The 22,871-nt window shown below is 48.3% G+C and overlaps 1 protein-coding gene across 7 annotated transcripts in view; it reads left to right on the top strand.

Annotated features, from left to right (window-relative positions):
- The first annotated feature begins 497 nt into the window (after window positions 1–497).
- Window positions 498–22,871, top strand: part of ZNF516 (zinc finger protein 516) — a 111,063-nt gene continuing 88,689 nt past the window's right edge. For 5 of the 7 annotated variants that reach the window (XM_069541335.1, XM_069541334.1, XM_060029237.1 and 2 more), the window contains exon 1: window positions 4,109–4,177. The gene's annotated coding sequence lies outside the window, so the exon portion shown is untranslated. Of the gene's footprint in view, window positions 599–4,108; window positions 4,178–20,670; window positions 20,995–22,871 lie in introns of those variants that run through there. The other 2 variants (XM_060029239.1, XM_060029236.1) reach the window with 2 other exon arrangements.

The raw sequence follows: 22,871 nt of genomic DNA, 5'->3' as shown, positions 1-22,871 counted from the left end.
CTGAACATGCATTCCCGGCACGCTTGCACGTATGGATGCGTGCCTGTGTGTGTATCCGTGTGTGCGCGTAAACAGCTTCCCGTAACTGGATCTGCGGCAGCGCTAGTCCTTGGGAAGAAGGGGCGACAACTAGCCGCTGGGATCGGGATTCAGTGCTATTAGGGGAAGAATTATCAGTGTCTGAGTCATCGCGAGCCTCCAGACTTTCCCCGCAGTGTGGCAGAACTTTGTGCTGATGAGACAATAGTGGAGCGTGTGCGTTTCCTACAGGGCAGACCATTCCGGGGCTGGGGGAAGCCTCGGGCCTGCGCCGGGCCGCTGGGGCCCGGTCCCCTCCCCGCGCCGCGCAACCCCCGGAGCCCGGCCGGCGCCGGGGTCCCCGCGGGGCGGGCGCGTCCGGGGCGCGCGCGGGCGGCGCGGGGAGGGGGCCGGGCGCGTGGTGGGCCCCGCGCGCCCTCGCGCGTCCCCCGCGCCCGGGCGCAGCTGGCGCGGTCGGTCTAGTGCAGCGCTCGGCTCCGCGCCTCGGGCGCTCGGCTTCACCTTCAGAGGCGCGGGGCGTGCGCGTCCTCCTCTCCGGGCCGCCCGCCTCCCCGCCAAGGTAGGGGCCGGGGTGTAGGCGCGGCGGGGCCCGCGGGAGGGCGGGGGTCGCTGGGACCAGGCCTCGACGTGTGGAGGACCCGGCGTGCGCCGCGGGGGTCGGGGCTCCGGGAAAGGACTCCGGGGCTCGGGGAGGGCGGTTCGCTTTCCCGGTGGCTAGTTGCTCCGCTCCGCAATTCCGGGAGAGGGAAGATGCAACTTCGGGCGGCCCAGCGAGCGCCCGGGAGGTGGCTTTTACCGCAGTGGAGGGGCGGGGTGGGAGCGCGGAGGAGGCTCCGGCTTTGTACACTTCGTCAAAGGCGACGCGGGAGGAGGGGAGCTCGGATGCGCTCTCCATCCATTAGGAGACAAAGAGCAAATTGCCTTACTTTAAAGTAAAACGCTCCGGCTAATGAAGGTGGGTGCTGGGGCCTCGGGGCCCGAGGAGCCGCTTCAGTTATTAAGGGTTTGGTGGATGGGGTCGATGCCAGTGGGCACCGAGCGCTGCTGCCTCGGGGACGTGCTTGCGGGGAGGGGCGTTGTTTCCCCCCTCCCCTGGCTGCGTGCCCATCAGCTGGGAGCGCATAAGTGACCCTAACATTAAAGAAGTGAGAGCCCGGAAGGGAAGTTAGGGCCGGAGTGGGGTTGGGGACGAGGGTTCTCGCAGTGACTGAGGCGGGGTGGGGAGACGGGGTCTGCGTGGCAGGGGCTCCTCGGAGATGCACCCAGCCTGGCGTGACGGGGGGCGGAGGAGGTATTGATCGCGCTGTATACCCGCGTATATACTAGAAAAGAATACTTGGGGTGTGTGTTTGGGGGTGGTGGTGGTGGTGGAGAAGCGCCTCGTCTGCCATTTCCAGGGGGAGCTAACCTACTGGAGTGTTAAGATCAGTATTTAGATCGAACCGCCTCGTCGAGTTTTAAAGAAACTTTGTATGAATAAGTTTGTTAAAAGACAGCCGAGTTGGGCATTTAAAACAGTGGTTCATGAAGGAAGGTTGGTGTGCGGTGACAATCAGCCGTGGTGGGCTGGGGAGCCGGTGGAGCTTTGCTATTAGGGACCCGAGAGACCGAGCCTTGGATCCGAAAAATGTGGGTCTGTAAGTCAGCCTCGCTTATTATCAGCGTTAATAAGCTCCCCGCAGCAGACCGGGATGTGACCAGGGGCTTCTGGGGTTGTGTGTCTGTGTTTTACTCATTCCGCTGGGCTTACTGATAAAGAATTACTTGGTCTCCGGGTGTGCAAAGATCAACTTGCTCAGCTCTCTTTTAAAATATATTCATTCTGAGCCTTATTTAATCCAGATGCACAGAAAGCCATTTGCTGCTTCATTGTTGGTTTACATTTTTTGAAAAGGCGACTGGTGTAACCTGTGGAATTTGAAATGCAAATAAAAGCCTGTGGGAGTCGAGGCAGAACAAATCAGCGTTTATAAAGTGGAAAAGATTTAATGTCTTTGAGATCATTGCGGAGGAAAAAAACTGGAGAGGGGGAGTGATTTTTCAGGGAGTGAATTGTGACGTCAGGTCTTTTTGGAAAAGATGTTATTTTTAAGGTCTGAAACCCGGGTATGTAAAGTGCTTACAGGAAAAACAGATTACAAGATTAACATCTGTTAACATGATCGTTTATCTCCAGCCAAAAATAGGTCAGTTCTTTCTTAAGGAAACACGATTGCTGGCGCATGCTTAAATAATAAAATTAAAATAATGAGTTCATAAATTAGGACCAGCGTTTGTTCTAATCTGACCTGTGAAGAACATTTTTTTAATTTCGAGATCAATGAAAGGTCAGAGTCCCTTTTGGGTGTTGAGAACAGCTTCACCCTGCGTCCATCCCCTCCCGGATGACCCCCTCCTTTTCACCGCGCTCTCCCTGTCCTCCCCCACCCCGATTGCTAATTTCCCCTTTCATCCATTGAGGAAGTACAAAATATATTTAAACGGATATTGTCTGACGCCCCCCCTCGTTAACGAAGGCAAACTCTCTCTCGGCGCAGATGGCTAACTTTCAGACCTCTGCTGTTGTTTTACCAATAAATGAAACGGTAGGGAAGGGGAAAAAAAGGAAACAGCCTTGCGAAGTCTCCCTGCCCCCTGGGTGTGAGTGACGGCTCTCCCGGCCAATCCGCAGCGGCTTTCTCCATCCCGGAGGTAATTTGGGGTGTGAGTGTGTACGCGCGCGCGCGTGCATGCGCCCATGTGTCTGCACACTGTTAAATCCGACCAGCCCCACGCGTCCTCAGGCTCCTGATTTGCACAGTTGAGAGCTGTAGACGTGGACACGCTTTTTTCTGAGTCTTTGAAGCTAGGTGGGCACGCGGCAGTCCAAATGGAGACCCTCCAGCCTCCGAGTGTCCCCCCGTAAAGAATGGGCGTAAGAAGTGCTTTCGGATTCCAGTCGAAACCTGCAGACGGGGAAGAAAAGGAGTGATGCGATTGTGCTCCTCAGAGACTGGGGAATCGAAATGTGTGGTTCCTTCCGTCACGTTCCCACGCGGCAGGCGCGCCCTGCGCTCTTGGGGTCGGAGGGAGGGAGCCCACTCGCCGGGCGCTAAGCGTAGCCAGGTCGAGGATTGTTGAAACTGGTGTTAACTGTAAAAGTGAAGGGCAGCGTGGACCTTCCAACTTCACATTTTATTTTCTCACTGGCAGTTGATCCTTAGTCCATGGCAAAGGCTAGAATGTGACCTGCTTATGGTCAGAGTTCTGCTGCCCACCCGACTTATGAATGCGAAGGGCTGGCCGTGGCTCCCGCGCACAATGGGCACATTCACGGGCGGAGCGCGTCACGGGCCGCCACACGTTTCCTACGGGTTTAACCCGGCACCAACTTCCCTAGGAATACTGGTAGTGTTGTGTGTGGACACATGCTACTAGCCATGTAGCATCTCTGTTCCGTATTGGAGTGGCTGTGCTGCTTCGCCCTGGGACGGATGGTAATGCTGCAGGGAACGGGTTAGGGACCCACATGTGTCCCCTGCTTCCCCGAGACCCCTGGGAGGCACCCTGCTACCCGACCTGGTCCACGCACGGTGTGTCCGGCTGCAGAGCCGCGCGGAGGTCTGCCGGAGGGTCCACGGGCGACCCCGGGCGACCTTCGTCCTCTCCCATCAAGATCCTAACTCGGTTACAAGGTGGTGTCCAGAGCCCCGCGCCTCCCGCCCGGGCCATTTCCGCCCCCTAAATCCGAGTACGACTCGATTCTCTTCCCCCCGCCCCCCAATCTCTGTGAGCTCGCGGATTGAGGAATGGGCAGAAGGGGGAGGCGTCGCTAGATTAAATCATTCCTATTTCTGTTTCTCCCGCTGGTGCGGCGCTGGGCCTGGGGCGCCTGGGGAGGCGGGGGCCCGGCGGGGGCGGGGGCATTTACCTGCCCGCCCCGGGGGCGGCGGCCTCTCGCGGCCCGGCTAACTGGGGGAGGGCCGTGGGCGGGGCGGGCGGGGCGGGGAGGTGGGGGAGGGCCCGGCCCGCCCCCTCCCCCCGGCGCCCGCCCCCCGCCCCCGTCATGTGGAGCGGACGTCACACGCCTGCACTGTAACCCAAGAAGTGAAAGAGACGGGGACCCACGGCCCAACTTCGCACCGTAACAAAGGCGGGGGTCCGTGCGGGCCGGAGAGGGTCTAACTGGGGAGGGATCGGGCCGGCGGGAGGGGGCGGGGATGAGGTTGGGGGTGGGGAGTGCAGGGCCCGGGGCTGCTCTGGGGCGGGAGACTGGGGGGCCCGGCCGGGGGGTGAGGGCCTGGTCTGGGGCGGGGTCGGCGCGGGGCGGGGGAGTGCGGGCCGGGCCGGGGCGGGGGGCGGGCTGCGCTGGGCCCCGGCTGGGGCGGGGGTGTGCGCGGCGGCGCGGACCGCGCTCCGGGGGCCGAGGCGCGGCGGAGGCCAGGTAATTGGTTTCTATTTTAAACTTCACTTTGTCCTGGCGGAGGTGGGGCGGTGGGAGAGGCGTGGCCCCCGGGCGATTACATAAGTGTTCATACCTGACCTGGTGCCGGGCCGCGGGCAGCGCGCGGATTTGTGCGCGAGGGGCTGGTGGGCACCGGGCCCGGGCGTCCCCGTGTGGGGCGTCCGCGCGTGGAGTTGCTGCGTCCTGCTCGTGGGACCTGGTGCGTGTCGGCCGTGGGGACCCCGCGTGCCCTCTGGGCTGCGGCTGGAAGCCCCGGGGTGTCCGTGGTTGGGGGCCAGGCCTGCCGGCGGGGTCCACCGCGTAACAAAGGGCAGGGCTGCGGGACCCTGGGCCGCGCACCGCGCCGACCTAAGGGCAGGTCACAAAAGTCTTCATTAAACGTGCAACAGACCTGCATTTCCCCCATGAACCTGCCCGTAGGTCTCCAGCCTTGATTAAAGATGACTTAAACATTGAGGTGCTCCCACCCCGTGGCGGTGTGATAAATACCATTAAAGGTCTGACCGGAGGAGAAGCAAGGGTGGTTATTCCCCCAACAGGATCTTCGCCAGATTATTTTTCGTGCCTTCCTGTTAGTATGATCGGAGTATTTTGGTTTAGGAATGTAAGTGCTACTTTAAGGAACTAGGCATGCATGCTATTCGGTAGGATCTTTCTACTGCCGCGCAAAAAAAAAGAGCTCATTTTATCATTTGTTTGTTCCTCCTTCATTTTCTCTTGCATTCTTTGATTGTGGCGTCAAAATAGCTGTGTTATTTATATTGACACAGACTGGCCGGAATTAACTATCCCACATACCACTGCCGCGCAGTTTCCCCGCCTGTGTGCGAAACTGGAGGGTGCGGAGCTGGCCGGCCGTGCCTGGGTCTGGGAGTTCGGGTCCTGGAGAAGGACAGACAGTTTCACGAGAGCAATTCCCATGCCGTCTTGAATGGACTCTGGGAGACCCTGAGCTCTGAGCGAGACTCCAGTATTTTGGTAATGGAATTAGAATTTTGATGTGTTAAGATACAAATATATTATGTCTGGTATTTTTCTTAGTTCATTAGTAAGGCTTTATTTTGTTAAATTTGCTAATTTGAATAAAATGAAACGTTTAGAGCACATTAACATTCTAAAAAAATAACAAGCCCCAGGGATGCGCCAGAAAGCTCACTGAGAAGAATGCGAACGTCTGTAAAATGAAACAGAACAGCCAAGGAGCATAGTTGGTAGGCGCAGGATTCAGCAGTGGAAAAAGAGAGAGGAGTTTTGCTTCGTTTCATTTCCGAAAGCTTTTGTTGTCAGCGTAATCTTTCCAAATGGCTTAGTATACTGAAACTTGCTCCATCAAGGACTTTTAACTTTTGGACGTGTAACTGATACTAGTCAGTGATGATTTGAGAATAGTTTTCATCACTGGTCTTAATCCCATTGTTATTTGTAGAGGACCTTGAAAGTTGACTGACTCATTTAGAGACTAAAGTTTCCTTGGGGCTCCGAAGTCCCCACATTTCTAACTTGATGAGACATCTCAGAGACCAACGCAGAGTGAATAGAATGGGAGATGTCTGTGAAAACAGGTCGATGCTGAAATCACCTTGTCTCCACTTCCGTGAATTAAACTTTAACTTCATTTACCTTACTTGCTCCTACGTGGAGATATTTGAGTCTTACAGGTGGAGCGTTCAATGGGGAGATTAAGTTTAGCAACAATTATGTGAAAAAGAAAAGGAGACTTCTTTAAAGAAGAACTCAAAGTGGGGTCAACTCGAACAGATGGTTTTCAGCGTTACTAAACAGGGAAAAATGATAATGTGACCTAGGAATTTAAGTAGAGTTTAGTCATGGATGGTTCTTGAAAAACCAGTGCTCAGTTTATTGGGTTGCTGTGGAGTTTTATTTATTCCTTTTCCAGGATACGTATTGGTCTTATTCATAATTTACCAGAAGGACTCTTATAAAGAATTTTGTGGGAGTGGCTCTAAGTCTGGCTGGAGATTGTGTTTAGAGTTTCAGCTGCATTATACCTTAATGGCATAGAAATAGGAAACTGAAATAGAAGCTGACTCTCTTCAGCGGGAAGGAGCTTGTCCAGACGTGTGTACTTTCCTTTCATAATATATTTGTTTGCAGTGTGCAAGAGACTGCACTCTTTTGGTTTTTATTCCATGTTCGACATTGCTTTCAGTTATATCATTAAAAGTGGTATTTTGCTTATAATGTAGCTGAATAAAGCAACTCTGTTGTGCAGGAAACAAATAACTTTTTCATTGGCGTTTGATGGCCAAATTTAGCTGGAGACAGCTAACCTTTCTCGGTGATAAGGCATAGATTTCAGCTGAAGGCATAGAGCTAATGGTAGAAAGCAGAAGAAAGTGAAATGTATTTGATCAGATATCTGCAGTTATAAATATTTGAACGTAACATTCCTTCTTCAAAAGCAGACATCTTACATGCTGTAAATGTTTATACCTTTTAGCACTTGGATGGACTTATTCTGACGCAGTCAATTCTTTCAAAAAATGCATCTCTTTGCTGCCCTAACCCCTCCCCCTCAAAAGCTCTAGAGGCTGTGGGGAAAGTTCCATTAACTCTCTTCTTACTGAACGCCGTCCAGAGGATACTAGTGGGCCTGTGTGCTGCATTGCCCTGGCCCCGCTGCCTGTGTCCCCCTCGCTGTACTTACACCGGTAGAACTGGCACCCAGCACGTGGACCTGCCTTGGCTTGCTTAGCGCTGGGCACCTTTGATCTTTTCTTCCGGAATTATTAATGTCTAAACAGGAAGAATTCATTGCATCACTGTCTTTAGCTCCCAGACCCTTATGCTCTTGGTAGGAAGCCTCATCTCATTTGGGTTTGCATTTTTCAATGAATAGCGCCGTGTCAGGAGTGGATTTGTTCTGAAGTCTGATCAGGTGGTGTTTGGGATACATCTCCATGTGTGGTGGTGTAGAGGCAGGCTAGCGGGATGGAGCTCTGAGAAGGCAGATGTGAATGTGGAGTGTGGGTGTGCATCCCTGGGCTGCCATTCTGTCTGCTCCGGAGTTTGGGTACCAGCAATTTTTCGACTCTTGTTCTGCGCTGGGCTTGGTGCTAACTGGCGGCATGAGTCACACAGGTGACGGTGGCTCTCTTCTCCTTCTTGTCTTCTCCTTGGGGATGTCACCCCCAACCTTTTCCGTCTGATGACCAACAGTATGTTGGCAGCAGCCTGTTAGGGTTTGAATGTGCCTTGGGACCACAAGAGTGACAGCATTTTTTAGATTCATGCCTTCGCTGCCATCCTCTCTGGACCCAGGAACAAGTGAATTGTGTGTGGGGGGGGGGCGGTAGGGAGGTGGGACATTTCTCTTTGATGGAGGGGTGACCTCTGCCCTGAGGGAGCTGAGATCCCGCCCTACCTCTCTCACCAGAGGGGGGAGTGACTTATGGGAGGGCATATCCTCTTCATCCTCTGACTCTAGCTATGAATACCTTACAGTTTTCAGAAATTTCGACAAATTGTCACGAGCCCATTTTAAGAAAGGGGTCACATCAAATGTTTATTTAAGAAGAATTTCTTAATACAACAAACCTTATGGGAAAAATAAAGAAAAACTTTCACTATAAGTTTAAAATGTCTCATCCAGTTCTTTTAAAAGCATCTTTATTTTAAAATTAATTTTCTTCAAGAGAGGACTGTTTGAGGGTTATGACTTAAATAGTCGTAGGGAGGATACATATATAGGCACTGTAAATGCATTGCTTGTATTTGAAATTTACACTATCTGCTAAGGTACATCAAGTATATTTCAGACAGACTGGTAACAATTAGCAGTTGCAACTGTCTGTTTTGTGTATTCTTTATCCCTTGCGTCTGGCTACACGTGATTTGAACAGCTGAAGCTTTTCTTTCCAAAGCTAGTGCTGGTTGGAATATTTATGTCCGGAATGAAATGTTTTCCAGTAGCATACATCGGAATTGTAACGAAGTATAATTCTGTGGCTTTCAATATCCCTTAAAAGTAGTTTCCCGAAAAAGAGTTGGCATGTAGTCTTCAGTGCCAATGGTACTGAAAGTTACAAAGCGGAAATCATTAGAAACACAACTATTTTTAGAACCCAAACATGTAAATATGTGTAAAATGATGAGTAAAACACCACACCGGTGAGTCGAAAAGATAAACTTAAAAAGCAGCTCCCTTGGGTTTAGATACGTTTTGCAAATATATTTCAAATATACGTTTTACAAACATATTTTACAAGTATATTTCAACTGTGTGTGTGTTCATTCGGTAGATTTTCTTTCTTTTTCTCTCTGTTCTTTTGTTGTTGTTGATGATGCTTTGCTGTCAGGAATGTAATCAAGTCATCGCATTCCAAAAACTGACTTTAAGAGACATGTATTTTATGTGATCGTGAGGTTCAGACACCTCCTCAATGGAGTGTTGGAAGTCGGTTGAGATATTAATGTATTTTATTTTCAAGACTAAAGTAAGCTGGTGTTTTATTCCTTCAAAAGCAGGTAGGCTTGTCTCTCACCGTTTCTGGCACCCGGAGGACCGCTGTTGTCAGCTCAGCCCTCGGGTGCAGCTGTCTTGTTACTTCTTGCTCATTTAGGGTATGGGGAGCTAGGCTAACTTGTGGTGTTAGCTTTCAGGATGTAGTTGAAGGGAGACTCTGAAAAACTGAGGTTCTCTGGTAAAACTCTAGTTTTTTTCTTAGGCTCTAAGAATTAAAGAAAAAGCTTTTTTCGGCATTACTTGGTCTCACTTGAAAAACCCTCCCCTCTTCACCTCCTCCCATGTGAAAAGAAAGGATATTTGTTTAGGAATTTTTGTCCTTTGTCTCAGAAAAGGGCAGCATGCGCCCGTGTTTGCCATATGGCACTGTTTAACCTATGTTGCTCGGGCTGACTTGGGCTGCATGAGGTACTGATTCATTTCAGCATTCCAGAATGTTCTTCGAAAGTGAGGGCAGTGAAGGATGCAACCAGAGATGTGCCGAGGGCTGTTCCTGTCTCTAGCAGCTTCTCATTCTGTTGATATTTGAGGGCTGTGAGCAAGTGTCACTTTTTTTTCCTGAAATAATTTTTGTGGAAAAGAGTTTGACATTAAATGTTGGCTGACTGTGTTGGTTCAGGAAGACACACAGCCCAAAGTGAGCAGTTAAAACTTCTGCTGGTTGTAAATAGGCAGAAAGTTGGGCTAGTGAGACAGGACTTTCCCTGTTTCGTTACTGATTATTCTGGTGACTTTAACCTAGAGCTAAAAAAAAATGTGTGTTTTTTTTTTTTTCCCCTTAAAGAATTAGCTATTCTTTTTTAAATGGATGGATGAACCAATGGACAGATGGGTGATCCTGTTGTATAATTTAAACTTTTGTGGTGCTGTTCTGGGATTATCTAGATGTTTTCACCTTGTTTAGTTTACACGTGTTATTTTGAATTTTCAGATAGATGTGGATTTAATCACAAGGGTAGCTCCTCTGCTAGATGCCACGTCTCAGGAAGCTGTGGACGTGGAGAATCAAGATTTCTGCCTCCATTTTTAAGGTCCCGTATGGCTGTGGGGTTGCCCACCAAAGCTCACGTGTGTCCAGACAGTCTCCTGCTGAATCTGTCTCATTCGTTTTAACCATACAGTGTTTCCTGTTTTAAGGAGAGGAGTAAACACATTTATACTCATGCATGTGTGTTGCCTGTAAAGCGTATGTGGGCATATGTGGATGGGAAGGTGCCTCTCAGAGAATCTGAGTGGTGTGAATGAAGGCTGCTTTGGGTGACATCATGTATATTGACACCGTCAGTGACCCGGGGCGATTTTTGTGCCAGTTGGAGAAAATCATTCACATTGATAACCATAGTCCCACCAGATGGAGATTCATCATACCAGAGCTTTTTGTGTCTTTAGCATGACCGTTAGCAAAACGGTGATAATTTGTTCCTTTGAGTAACACCACGCGTAATTTAAATTAGTGTTACTGTGATGACCCAGCCACGTGCTCAGATGGCTTCCTTAGTTCAGACGTGGCTTTTTATGTTTTAAAACAAGAGGCAAGGACGATGATCTCATTTCTAAAACCAACTTGAAAAACACAACTATGAGTAAATAACTGAATTCCTGATGTAAGAATGCTTGCCATAGCAACGTAAACTTGGGACAGTTCTGCAGAGTCATGGGATTAGTGGTTTAGTGGTAGGATTAAAATTGGCCTCAGTAAATTACCCTGGTGACAGAAAAGCAGAATCTGTTCAGGGTTTTACAGGAAGATTGGCTTATCAGTTATTTTCTAGGTTGATGAAAGATTATGGGCTGCTTAAAATTTGAACTTTACAAAGGAAGGTTAATTTTCCTAATAGCTACACGTTTTCAAGTATCTGTAGGGATTGGTTAAAAAAAGAGGTTACAGCAGTTAGAATTTGGGATTTTTTGTGCGTGTGGGCGTCCATTGACCATCCGTGTTCATTTAGCTACAGACGTTCAGAGGGCAGTTGAGAGTGTGCATTTCAGCCCCCGGTTAAATTAGGTCTTTCCAGTGTCCATGGAGATAGTAGACTATTCTGGAAAGTGCATTAGATCTTTGGGGCCACAAAGGCACCATTTGGACGCTTACTGAGCTGTACCTTCGTGGCCCGAGCAGGTTACGGGGGTGCATCGCTCCAGAGTAGGGTTTTCATGTCTGTCGGGAGTTTTCAATTGATACTACAGGATGACCATGAAGGGAAAAATTCACTTTGCTGGTTATTTACCTTTCTTTGTACATTTATGTTATTTCTATTTGGACTTGTTTAAAAAGGCTCATACTGAGAGTTATATGTGTGTTATTTGCGGCTGACTTAGAGATGATTTGGGGGTGAATCTGGGCATTTTACAGGTACTGAACGGCAGAAGGACTTAGTGATTCGCTGAGGCCACAGTGATGGAGCTGAGCTCAAACCCAGGTTTCCTGAGTCACAGTCTGGTCTCTTCCTGGTACCCCGTGCTGAGCGCACAGAAGAAAGTGCGGTCGCAGTCTGAGGTCAAGAGGAGCTTGTTGAGAAGGTGCAGGGCTGATGGAGCTCTGCGAATGTAGACCCAGCAAAGTGGTGGGTTATTTAGGACAGGAGGGAGAGGGCTCCACTTCAGTTTCACTTTCTGATGCTTAAATCTGTCTCCAGAGAGAAGAAAAAATGTTGACTAAATTTTTGCAGCTCTCCATGGGGATATCGTGTTAGTGGGAGAACTGGATAAACCGTCCTACTTCAAGGCCACCCAGCATCACCGAACTCAGACTGGGAGGAAACGGGGAAGCCCCGTCGTCACCCAAGACCTGGCAGCTGTGGGCACCCGTTCCCAGCTCGGCACGGGGCCCAGGTACAGATTTTCTTGGGAAACCCAATGGTAACACCCTACTCTCATCACTTTTTATAAGAGAGTAAATATAGAAAGCAAATCACCAGCAGGGGATAGAAAGTCCTAGAAGAAAAGAGCCAGCAAAACAGGCAGGGAAAGGGGTCCTCGAGGACCAGCGGTGGCTGAGATAGACCCGCAGTCTCTGGTGGGCCTCCTGTCTGAGGCCGCGGCAGAGGTGAAGCGCACGCTGGTGCAGAGCAGGGCACGTGCAGGGCCAGGCTCTCATCGCGATGGAGTGGGTAACTGCCAGGTGGGCTGGGGAGAGCCACAGGGGAGACCAGAGCAGGTGGGCACCTTCCCTTGTGCACATCTTTGGTGCAGGTGGACAAGATGGCAAGGAAGAGGAAGACAGGTGGGGGAGAGGGGCAAGCCGACCTCGGTGAGACCACACTTCCCTTTTCCCTGTTGGCGATGGCAGCTCAGACAGGTGACCACGGCACCCATGGGACGGGCCGGCGGGGTCTTGCTCTGCTCCTGGATGCTGTATAGGGGATCCGTTCCCTCTGCCTGCTCCGGCAAATTTGGGAGCTGGGCCAGGGTGCAGTGAATTTGTCTTCATCGTGCAAGAGCCGCTTAGAAAACCTGTCTCCTTTGCGTTCTCCACGTGGGCAAACATAGCCAACATTCTAGGTTTTCCCTTCAGGGGAAAAATCAGTAAACTGAGACCCAGATTTTGCATTTTGTTTTCCATTCTCTGAAGAAGTTAGTGCTGAGTACTTCTTCATTATTTTCCTGACACTATGCCCTAGGTAGTTTGCTACCTTTCTAGACATTTCTCAAAATACGTAACGGCCCATGTAAACTCGGATTGTAGAGGTTTATTTAATCGGTGTATGGACATCACCCTGTATTCCCTTCTGTGAGGATTTTGGCAGAGGCTTGTGGGAGAATCTGGTGATTGAAATCCTGTTATTCGTCTGTTGGTAGGAAGAGTTTGCTTGTTTCTCCCCATTGCATAAAGGGTGTGAGGTACACACTTGAGGTCTACATTAAACATAGAGTAAAACTTAAATAAAAGTCAAGAACAAGGAAGTGGGATAATAGGTCCTGACAAGGGGAAAATAGGATTCCATATCCAGATCGTTGTGTTCCCTCCGGTGGGTAAACTTGGACCAAAATTTATAATCTGAGCTTTCTGGTCACTAAAACAAGAGTGAAACAGGGCCATTTACATGTCGAATTGACAATACAGGCAAAACTCACCGGTTCTGTGAAAAAGAAGCCTTTTCTAGCCTGGAACCCTAAAGGAGACTGCTCACGTTGATTTGTGTGTGGACCTCGTTCACAGGCCACGTGTTTTCATGTAGACGGTCTTCAGTGATGCTCTTAGGGTGGGTCTGCGGTGGCTTTCCAAAGGTGGTTCCTTGGAGCTGCCCTGGCACAAGGAGCCGAGGGCATCAGAACGCAGGACCCTGCACTGAGAGCTATTTTTTGAATCACCATGACAATATGATCCCAGGTATTGAGCATTAACAGTTTCTCTCTGTATTAGAAATTGAAGTTTTACTACCAAGGACTTATAGACGTGAATCAAATTGGGCGAATGCCTGAAAAACCAGCCCCCCCCCAAATAAATAGCTCATAAATGCTCTACCAAGGCTCATTTCCTTTCCACAAACATCCATCTCACACCCGCTGTGAGCAAGGCTCGCGCATTCTGTGTGTATTTTGTTTAGTATTCATAACAGTTAGGAAGTCATTCTGGTCCCCTTCCCCCCACTTCCTTAACCACTGAGACTCTCGCGGGTAAGGAACTGGGGTTATCTGAGCAGAGCATCTTCTGGGCAGTCACCTTGAGTTTCACCTTCCTCATGCTGTTGAAGCCTAGAGACTTTGAGTCTTGGTCTGCGCCCTCCGGAGTTGTGTCACTGTGGAGATCATGTCGTGGAAGGCCAGTGTTCCTCTTCCCGGCCCCTCCCCCTTTCTAGGCGGCCAGGGTTACTGATGGATCCCCAGGAGGAGCTGGGAGCCAGTGTCAAGGGTGCCCTGAGCTGGGGCCGGCCACCTGAGCGTGTGGGCCCCCGCTCAGCACATGGCCATGTCTGCTGTGAAGGTGAGCGGAGGCTTCGAGTAATCAATCCATCAAGAAAGAGAGTGGGGCTTCCCTGGTGGCGCAGTGGTTGAGAGTCCGCCTGCCGATGCAGGGGACACGGGTTCGTGCCCCGGTCTGGGAAGATCCCACATGCCGCGGAGCGGCTGGGCCCGTGAGCCATGGCCGCTGAGCCTGCGCGTCCGGAGCCTGTGCTCCACAACGGGAGAGGCCGCAACAGTGAGAGGCCCGCGTACCGCAAAAATAAAAAATAAAAAAAAAAGGAAGAGGGTGGTCTGGGGATTTGAAGCAGGGAAACTCCTGCATCAGCATCCAGCCGTCCAGCCAGCTAGCGGGGCTTGGCCCACCTCAGCTGCCTTCTCTCCTGGTCGGCTTAGTGAGCCTGCACCAGAGCCCAGAGGGGCCTGAGCTTGGGAAACAGGGGTCTGTATTTGCAAATCTCTAGGGCAGGCGTCGGCAGCCTTTTTCTTCCTCCCTCCTTTCCTCCCTCCCTCCCTTCCTTCCTTTCTTTCTTTTTTAAAATTTTTATTAGAGTATAGTTGATGTACAATGTTGTGTTAGTTTCAGGTGTATAGCAGAGTGAATCAGTTATACATATATATATATATCCACTCTTTTTTCTTTTTTTAGCTTCTTTTCCCGTATAGACCACTACAGAGTATTGAGTAGAGATCCCTGTGCTGTACAGCAGGTTCTTATTAGTTATCTATTTTCTACATGGTAGTGTGTATATGTCAGTCCCAATCTCCCAATTTATCCCTCCCCACTGGCAGCCTTTTTTTTGTAAAGGGCCAGATAATAAATATTTTGGGCTCTGTGGGCCAGAACTTCTTGTTAGAGCTAATTCACTCTGCCTTGTAGCAGTTATAGCAGTTGTAGCAGCCACAGACAACACGTCAGTGAGGAAACAAGCTTTCTTTGTGGACACCGAAACTTGAATTCCATGTCATTTCATGTGTCGCAAAATACTGTTCTCCCTTGGATTTTTTTCCAGCTACTTAAGAATGTAAAAACCATCCTCAGCTCACCAGCCACACAAAACAGGTGGCGGGCGGGCTGGCTTTGGCCTTGGGGCCACCGTAGGCTGACCAGCACGTTAAGATAGTGCTGCCTGGTAAATAGAACGCTGCTGTCGTTTGCAATTTTCCAGTTACCCCATGGAAGATGGTTAAAGAAGTGGGTAAAATGAGTAATGTGTTTTATTTAACCCAGTAGGTCCAAAATGTTCCTTGAACCGTAGGTGACATAAAAGTTACTGCTGAGTTAGTCTTCGCTCTTTATTTCACACTAAGCTTCGGACATCTGGCGTGGATCTTACACTAGGGCTCAGCCCGATGTGGACTCGCCCCTTCAGCCCCCGTGGAGATGGCGCGGCTGCGGGGCTGGAGGTGCTGCCCGTGCAGGCCCCCCTGCCGTCAGCCAGGGCCTGGCGCTGAGGTCCGTGAGGAACCTCCGCTCCTCCAGTTCAGCTGTTTGTAGACAAGGACTCTAAGGGGAGATAACGATACTTTGGAAGTATCTCAGTCAAATCCGAGCAGCTTAATTAAGGGAGAAAAAGTTCTTTTTTACCACTCTCAAGCCAGGAGCCGGGGTCGGGGGGCGCTGGGCGCTGAAGGGAGGCTGGGGCCTGACGCCGCATTGTGTCTGTCCCTTGGCGAGTCCCTGGTAAATGGGCCCAGCACGCTGGGAATCAGGAGCCTTCCTGTCTCCCTGTTCCCTGCTGCCGAGCCCCGCCTCTGCTGTTGCATCCAGAAGCTCAGAAGTGTTAATCCCGGCTTGCAGGTGTGTGGGAAGGAATTGTAGTAAGAGGCAGCCTCTGGCTTCCAATCCAACATCCAGTCGTGGTGCCTTTTGGCCGGTTCTGGAGCCGGTATGCCTTTACTTGTTCATCTGTGAAATGGGGTGAGATGCTGGCCTCCTCCGAGGGCCAGTTAAAGGACGATGTGCCTTGTACCCGAAAGAAAGGGAGCGGAAAGCAGACTAAATTACAGATGAAGGTCACTTACCCGAGAATTTCAGAACACGGAAGGGTGGTTCCAGTGTATTCTCTGTCACATCTAGTGGTAATATGTAAACGTATTAACTTTACATCCAGCATAAAAAAGCATTTGGTTCTTCCTACTTTTTGCACATTAAAAAAAAAATCACCTGTTTATGTTACAAAGGAGGTGAGAATTGTGGTCTCATTCAATTAGATCGATGTACCTTATATGGAGCATATTAAACCTTAAACCTGTTTTATCCTCATTTGCCACCTTTTTGCTTTGTTAGCCTCACAATATAAAGAGCAACTTTATAAAATAGAGAAACTGTTAACTTCGCTTGGGGGCTTAAAGTGTATCTGGAGTGAAAACCCTGGGCAGAGTTCATTGATTATTTTGTACATCGTTGTTGCAATGATGGTAGGACACCAACAAAATGCTCTTTGTTGGAGGAACAGAATATTTTCCTGAGATTATGCTTTTGCAGGGCCTCTCCCTGCATTCTTCATGGATGAACTCGTGCCGATCTCATTTCTGCTCCCAGGTCCTGGGGATGTGAAATACGGTTGTTGGATGAGAGCTCAGTACACTTTGAGCTCTGTATCAAAGCTCGTGAAAGTGCTGACGTAGGGGGTTTTCACTTAGGAGGGCCGTGTGGATGGAAAGGCCAAACTTCTTTTCCTCAAAATGGATCTGGAACCAGCGTGTTTCATCAGTCTTTTTAAAGTAGGTCATTTCCATGTAATACTATTAATAATAAGAAAAATGAAGATTCTTTCCCCCCCAAATGGGTAACAATAATGTTCAGAAAAGGTGTTTCTCAGAGGGAAGAATAAAGTAAGTAACTCAAAGCAAATGATCTCCTTTAAAAGATGCTTCTGGGCTTCCCTGGTGGCGCAGTGGTTGAGAGTCCGCCTGCCGATGCAGGGGACACGGGTTCGTGCCCCAGTCCGGGAAGATCCCACATGCCGCGGAGCGGCTGTGCCCGTGAGCCACGGCCGCTGAGCCTGCGCGTCCGGAGCCTGTGCTCCGCACCGGGAGAGGCCACAACAGTGAGAGGCCCGCGTACCGCAAAAAAAAAAAAAAAAAAAAAAAGATGCTTCTTTCAAGGAGCTGAGGGTTAAATACAGTGTCATGAATTTGTGTTCCTTCATGTCAGCAGTATTTTTGACTATGATTTGTATATTATTCATGTGCTGTTAGGTCCTGCCCCGGAGGACTTTACAGTGGGCCATTTTGTGAGTGTTGCAGAGTACGCTTGGGGATGGTTTGCCAGCCAGCTGGAAGGGGATTTCTAGGTATAAAATTGCAAGGGAGTCACATTGTGTTGGGATATTCATTACCTGCCACAGGTAGGCACAAAACCCTGCCGTTTTAGAAGACGGCGCAAAGCTAGTCTGTATCCCCATGTGTCTCAAGACTGCTGTTCCGTGTGGTTATTAAGTTTTGTCACGTTTCGAGGGTGAGACCTGGTGGAATTGCTTCCTCATCCTGGGGCTGGCCCTGTTCTTTGCCACGATGCTGCGGTTTACCTGCTATTCCTGCCTGTAAATCCAGGTTCAGGTCAGCAAGTTTTTTATTTAGAGTGAAGGTCACGTTCCATATCTTGCCCTATCCATCACTGAAATGCTTCTTTGGATAGTTAAATGGTGTCGAGACAGGCTAGAATTCTGTTTACTCTCTTGCTTGTGGACTCGTAGTATCAGTGTTCAGGAAACTTACCGGACTTAAAAAAAAAAAAGAAGATCGACTAGCGTTCAGGTAGGATAACAAAGTCCAGATCGACATTGTTCAGCTCTGATAAAAAGCACTGTTTCTCTTTTTCTGTTTCACTGGCCCAACAGAACAGTGCTTTGGAGACGTGTGCACGTTTAGGCAAAGGGATGCTTCCACTCCAAGGAGAAGTGAGAACTTCTTAGGGTCACCGTTCTTTAGTGTGTGGGCCTGACATTCTTCGCAGAGTTTTCTAAATTCACATGCATCTCGAGTTGGATTTCATAAGTTGGCTCTTACCTAGGGAATGATTGAAGGCCCCAGAGCCAGTCACCCCAAGTTGGCCGTACAGCTGGGGCACTCAAGAGCTTAGGCAGTTTCTACCCAGGCACGTGACATTTATGGGTATTCATCTGCCTGGGGATCTGCTAGTCAGATGGACTTCAGTATGACAATAAATGCAAGTGTTCTGATTAAAGCATCCCTTTCTTAGACAAACCATGGCTGGGTTTGGAGGTTAGTGGAAAACAGACACAGGACTGCAGGCTTACATTGAATCACTCAGGGCAGAATTTCTTTCCTGTTCACTTGCAAGTCACTTTGTTTAATTCACTTTAAGATGTCTGAAGTTGGAACTACGAATATGAGCTCTGTCTTATTTTTTTTTAATAAATTTATTTATTTATTTTTGGCTGTGTTGGGTCTTGGTTGCTGCGTGAGGGCTTTCTCTACCTGCGGCGAGCGGGGGCTACTCTTCGTTGAGGTGCGTGGGCTTCTCATTGAGGTGGTTTCTCTTGTTGCGGAGCACAGGCTCTAGGCACACGGGCTTCAGTAGTTGTGGTTCTCGGGCTCAGTAGCTGTGGCTCGCGGGTTTAGTAGGTGTGGTGCACAGGCTTAGTTGTTCCGTGGCATGTGGGATCTTCCCGGACCAGGGCTCGAACCCGTGTCCCCTGCATTGGCAGGAGGATTCTTCACCACTGCGCCACCAGGGAAGCCCTGTCCTATTTTTAACTGAGAGGAATTGTAGCAGCTGAGCACAAGTGGGGTTCCTTTCCCGTTACCCCTTAACTTTGTTTCTTGTGTACCATCCCATTTGCTGGAAGGGAGGTGATCTGAATGTCATTATTCCAGGGAATTAATATGAAGCTATACCTTTAAATTATTGAACCAGAATTAAATGTGGACAGCTGGGACCCGAGGTCCTATACTGTATTTCTCTTGCATAAGGGGGTAAAGACACACAGTACTTCACTTTGAAGACATAGAGATTTTCAGAAATAAATTATGTAGACGTTCACAAAATGCTACGAAGACACAGCACTTTTCCGTTAGGGGTGGGTGGTGTGGAATTCACGGCAGATAACACGTTAATTGATTTTCAACCACATAGTTGAGTAATTGAGTTATAGCCAAATACTTAGGGTAGCGTTCCACTTGCCTAAGTTAAACTATTCCTTTTCAGATAAGTATACAAAATGCAAAGTTCGTAGACTGCAAAGACTCCATCATCTTTGCCGGCAAGATATTTACCATCCAAAGAGGAAATTGCATTTTGAGAAAAAAGAACGTGTGAGAGATTTCACAACATGAATGTAATTTTATTTTATGCAGGCTACGATTTGTTGAATGCCTTCTAGATGCCAGTTGCTGTATTAGGCGTTTAAATCCAATAATAGCTTAATCAATATATGTAGATTTTTAATATACATATATAAACTTTAACTTAAAAATTAAAATCTGACCATGTTATGTGAGTTTTCCTGCAACTTAAAAAAAATCATTTTCCCAAATTAGTCCTTTTTTAAAAAGTGTTTTATTTTGTAATCTTTATTTATTTTTTTTGCCCACGCTGCACGGCATGCGGGATCTTAGTGCCCCGACTAGGGATTGAACGTGTGCCCCCTGCAGTGGAAGCACAGCGTCCTAACCACTGGACCGCCAGGGAAGTCCCTGCAACTTATTTTTTTTTAACATAACCTCACAACTTACTCTTTAAGGGATGGGTGGAGTACAGATGTTTGCACACCCCGTCTGTGGTTTCCAAATGCCCAGTACCCAGTGTGGTCCACTCTGACCCATCAGAAGGGAATTTGGGGTGAGCATCGGCCAGTGGGAGCGGGCCAGCTCCCGCCAGGTGGATGTCGCCCCGGGGAAGCTGAGCTGTGTTTGTCCCCGTGGGGGACTTTGTGTTGCTACCCATTTCCTAGTGTGCAGTATACCTCTGTGATACACAGTTTTGTGCGCGTGTGAGAATGTTTCTTTGGGCTTAGTTCCCTGAAACGGAATTTTTGGCAGGAAGGGGCATTTTCATGGATGGATGTGGACGCATTTCCCAGCAGGATATCAAAATGTCATTTCACAGCCCCGGCAGCAGTCAGGGACCTGTGGCTTTCTCTTTGTCAGCACTTGGTGTTATCAGTCTAAGTCTTGGGCAACTTGATAGGGAAAACACCGCATTGTGTTTTAAAAATTTAAAGCCACATTTAGCGTTTCTTAACGTTTGTTGACTATTATTTCTCTTGTGAACCACCTGTTCACTTACTCGGTCGGTTTTTCCACTGAGTTATTCATGATTTGCTGCTTTGTAGGAACGTTTTGTTTATTAGGACAGTAGCTTTGTGCTTTGTTGTTGCTCCCCAAACATTCAAATCGCCTACATCTGAGTTGTTTCGCAAAAGGTGTGTGACTGAAACTGATTTTTTTTTTTTTTGCATTTGAGTGGGTGAAGGAGTGTGTAACAATTGTTTTGATTTCTTACCTGATTATTGTAATGGTTACTTTTTCTCTTGATTCCTGGATAGATTTTGGGCATTTATATTTTATTAAAAAATTAGTAATTTCTTTCAATATTATCACACTTGTTAATGTTTTGAAGAACATTGTATTCTTTTAATTTTCCTTCCTTTGGTGGTCAGTAGACCTAATTTTCCCCAGCCCCTGCCTTTTTTTCTTTTGACTAGGCCAGCTTGTCATTTTTCTCCTTCATTGGGCTTATCAAAGAGCCAGTTATGGACTTCATTTATCAGTTTTGCTGTTTTTTTCTGATTTGTGGTTACCTTTTAAAATTCAAATTTAAGGATTTTAATTTTTCTTTGTTACTTTTTGATTTGAATATTTCACTGACGTATTTTCTTTATTTTTAAATCCTGCAGCTGGTTATACTTTCAGCTTTCTGTGTGTCCCATAAATTTTGACACAGAGGAGTTTCAGGAGCATTTTGCAATTGCCCCGTGATCTCGTCCTGCCCCAGCAGTTGTTACAGAGAGTTTAAAATTTTCCAAATGGGTGGACTTTCGTTAGCGTTGTTTTTGCTTTCGCTTGTTAGTTTTTGGTATCACAGTACTATGTATGGAGCCTGGGAGATCTGTGCTGTTTCTGATTTAAGGAACTGTTAGAGCCCATCTTTGTGGTAAGCATGCAGCCACCTTACCTCCTATTGTCACTTTAGCAAAGTGGCTGGTGTGGGGTTTGATACTTACATACTAGATTGAACTCTACTTTTTAATTCAAGGCTTCTATTGTTTTTACCTCTTTAATCTGCCAGGTTTAAGAGAGATTTGTTAATTCTCCCAGATCCATTTTCTCTCTTTTGATCTTTCCATGTATTCACTGGGGTGTTTGCTTTGTGTATTTTGTTCTCTGTTATTTGACTTTAAAGGTGTAGGACAATTTTATTCTTTGTGATTTCTTTTTTTTTTTTTTTTTTTTACCCTTAATCATTATAGTATGACTTTTGTGCAATTGAATGCCTTTTGAACCATGAATTAAACTTTTCGTGATATTTCTGTCTTCACTGTTGTTTTTGTTTGCATTTTTCTGGTATATTTTGTCTGTGTGTCCAAATTTTCTGAGTTCCTTCATTTTGGGTGTCTTCTGCACAGGGCATAGAGTTGGATTTAGTTTTTAACCCTTTCATTGAGTCTTCTGAATAAGTAGATTCATTTATATTTTTTGCTGAAACAGATTTCTTAGGTGTTCTTTCCTAATTTTTAAAAAAACTTTTACCTTGTTTTACGCTTTCTTCTTTGTTCTCTGTTTCTAGGTGTATGAATTACGCTTCCTCTCCTTTAATCCTTGAAATCAGAAGGTAGATAGAAAGTCCAATGTTTTCAGTTTTACTAGTGGTTATATTTATAACTTTTGCCTAAACCCCTGTTTCTCAATGTATCCACTTCAGTAACAATATAATTCGACTTCCTCTTTGGGAAGGGTGAAGAAATGAGTACTTCTGTTACCTTCCTCCCTTTCTTTATCTCTTCCCCTCTCCCCACACAGTATTGTAATTCCTTTTTTGGATGTTGTTTTAGTCTGTTGTTAATTTATTAGTTTACATTGTATATGCTGTCTTGCAAGAAATGTAATAATGACATGTTCATATGTGTGTCACAGTTACTTAGACTTGATTCTATTTATACTTATTTCTTTGCTTATTGGGTTTAGTGATCATTACCAGATATTTTTCGTTTTTATTTTTTTGCCTGTGAGTTCTTTGAATGTTCTTTTGTTTGGCCGGATTCCCTTTCCAAGTAGATGGGAAAGGATGGTTCTGGGGAGGACAGGAGTCCTTGCTGGAGTTAGCTTCCTGAGCAGGAGAGGGTGCTGGGGAAGGAGGGAGCCTCGAGGTGCTCGTGTGTGTGTGCGCGCGCGTGCGCACGTGTGTGAGCACGGCAGGTGACGTCTGAGAGGTTGTTAGGGGCTGTGGGTGATCTCGAGGGTGCTGGGCTCTGTCCACAGGGTAGTGGGCGTCCTGAGGGCTCTCACCAGCGGTGAGGTGATGGGTTCTGGGTGACCCCTCAGTGGTCTTCAGCAGGGGGCTCGCCGGCGGGGGGACTGAAGAGGGGGCTGTTTAGGGAAGACGGTGCAGGGCAGTGCAGAGGGAGGGTGGTGCTTGGGGCCAGACCCGTGGCTGTGAGACTGGAGAAGGGGGACCCGAGAGGGGCATTGGAGGGTGTGGTCCTGGAGACGTGGTGACGGATTGGGCCAGTGGGAGATGGAAGGAGGCCCAGTGTAGATGTGGTGAGTGCGGGACCCGGGCTTCCAGGTCTGGCCCTGGTAGAGGCTGCACCCAGACAGTGTGGTCCAGCTTCCTAAGACTGGCAGTGTCTCCTGTGCTGGGCCAGGATCTCTGTCCAGTTACATCATACAATCTGTGAGGGCATCAAATGTTCGGGAAGAGGCCTGACTGCTCCTGCGGGAATGTTTCGACAGCAGTGGCCTGGGCCTCCCGGATCCCAGAGATACTTGTGTTCCCTGCTGCCCCGACAGAAGTGGGCAGGTGACAAAGCA

Source organism: Delphinus delphis, chromosome 13 (assembly GCF_949987515.2).
Source record: "Delphinus delphis chromosome 13, mDelDel1.2, whole genome shotgun sequence".
Classification (NCBI taxonomy): domain Eukaryota; kingdom Metazoa; phylum Chordata; class Mammalia; order Artiodactyla; family Delphinidae; genus Delphinus; species Delphinus delphis.
This window is presented reverse-complemented; position numbering and strand designations above follow the sequence as displayed.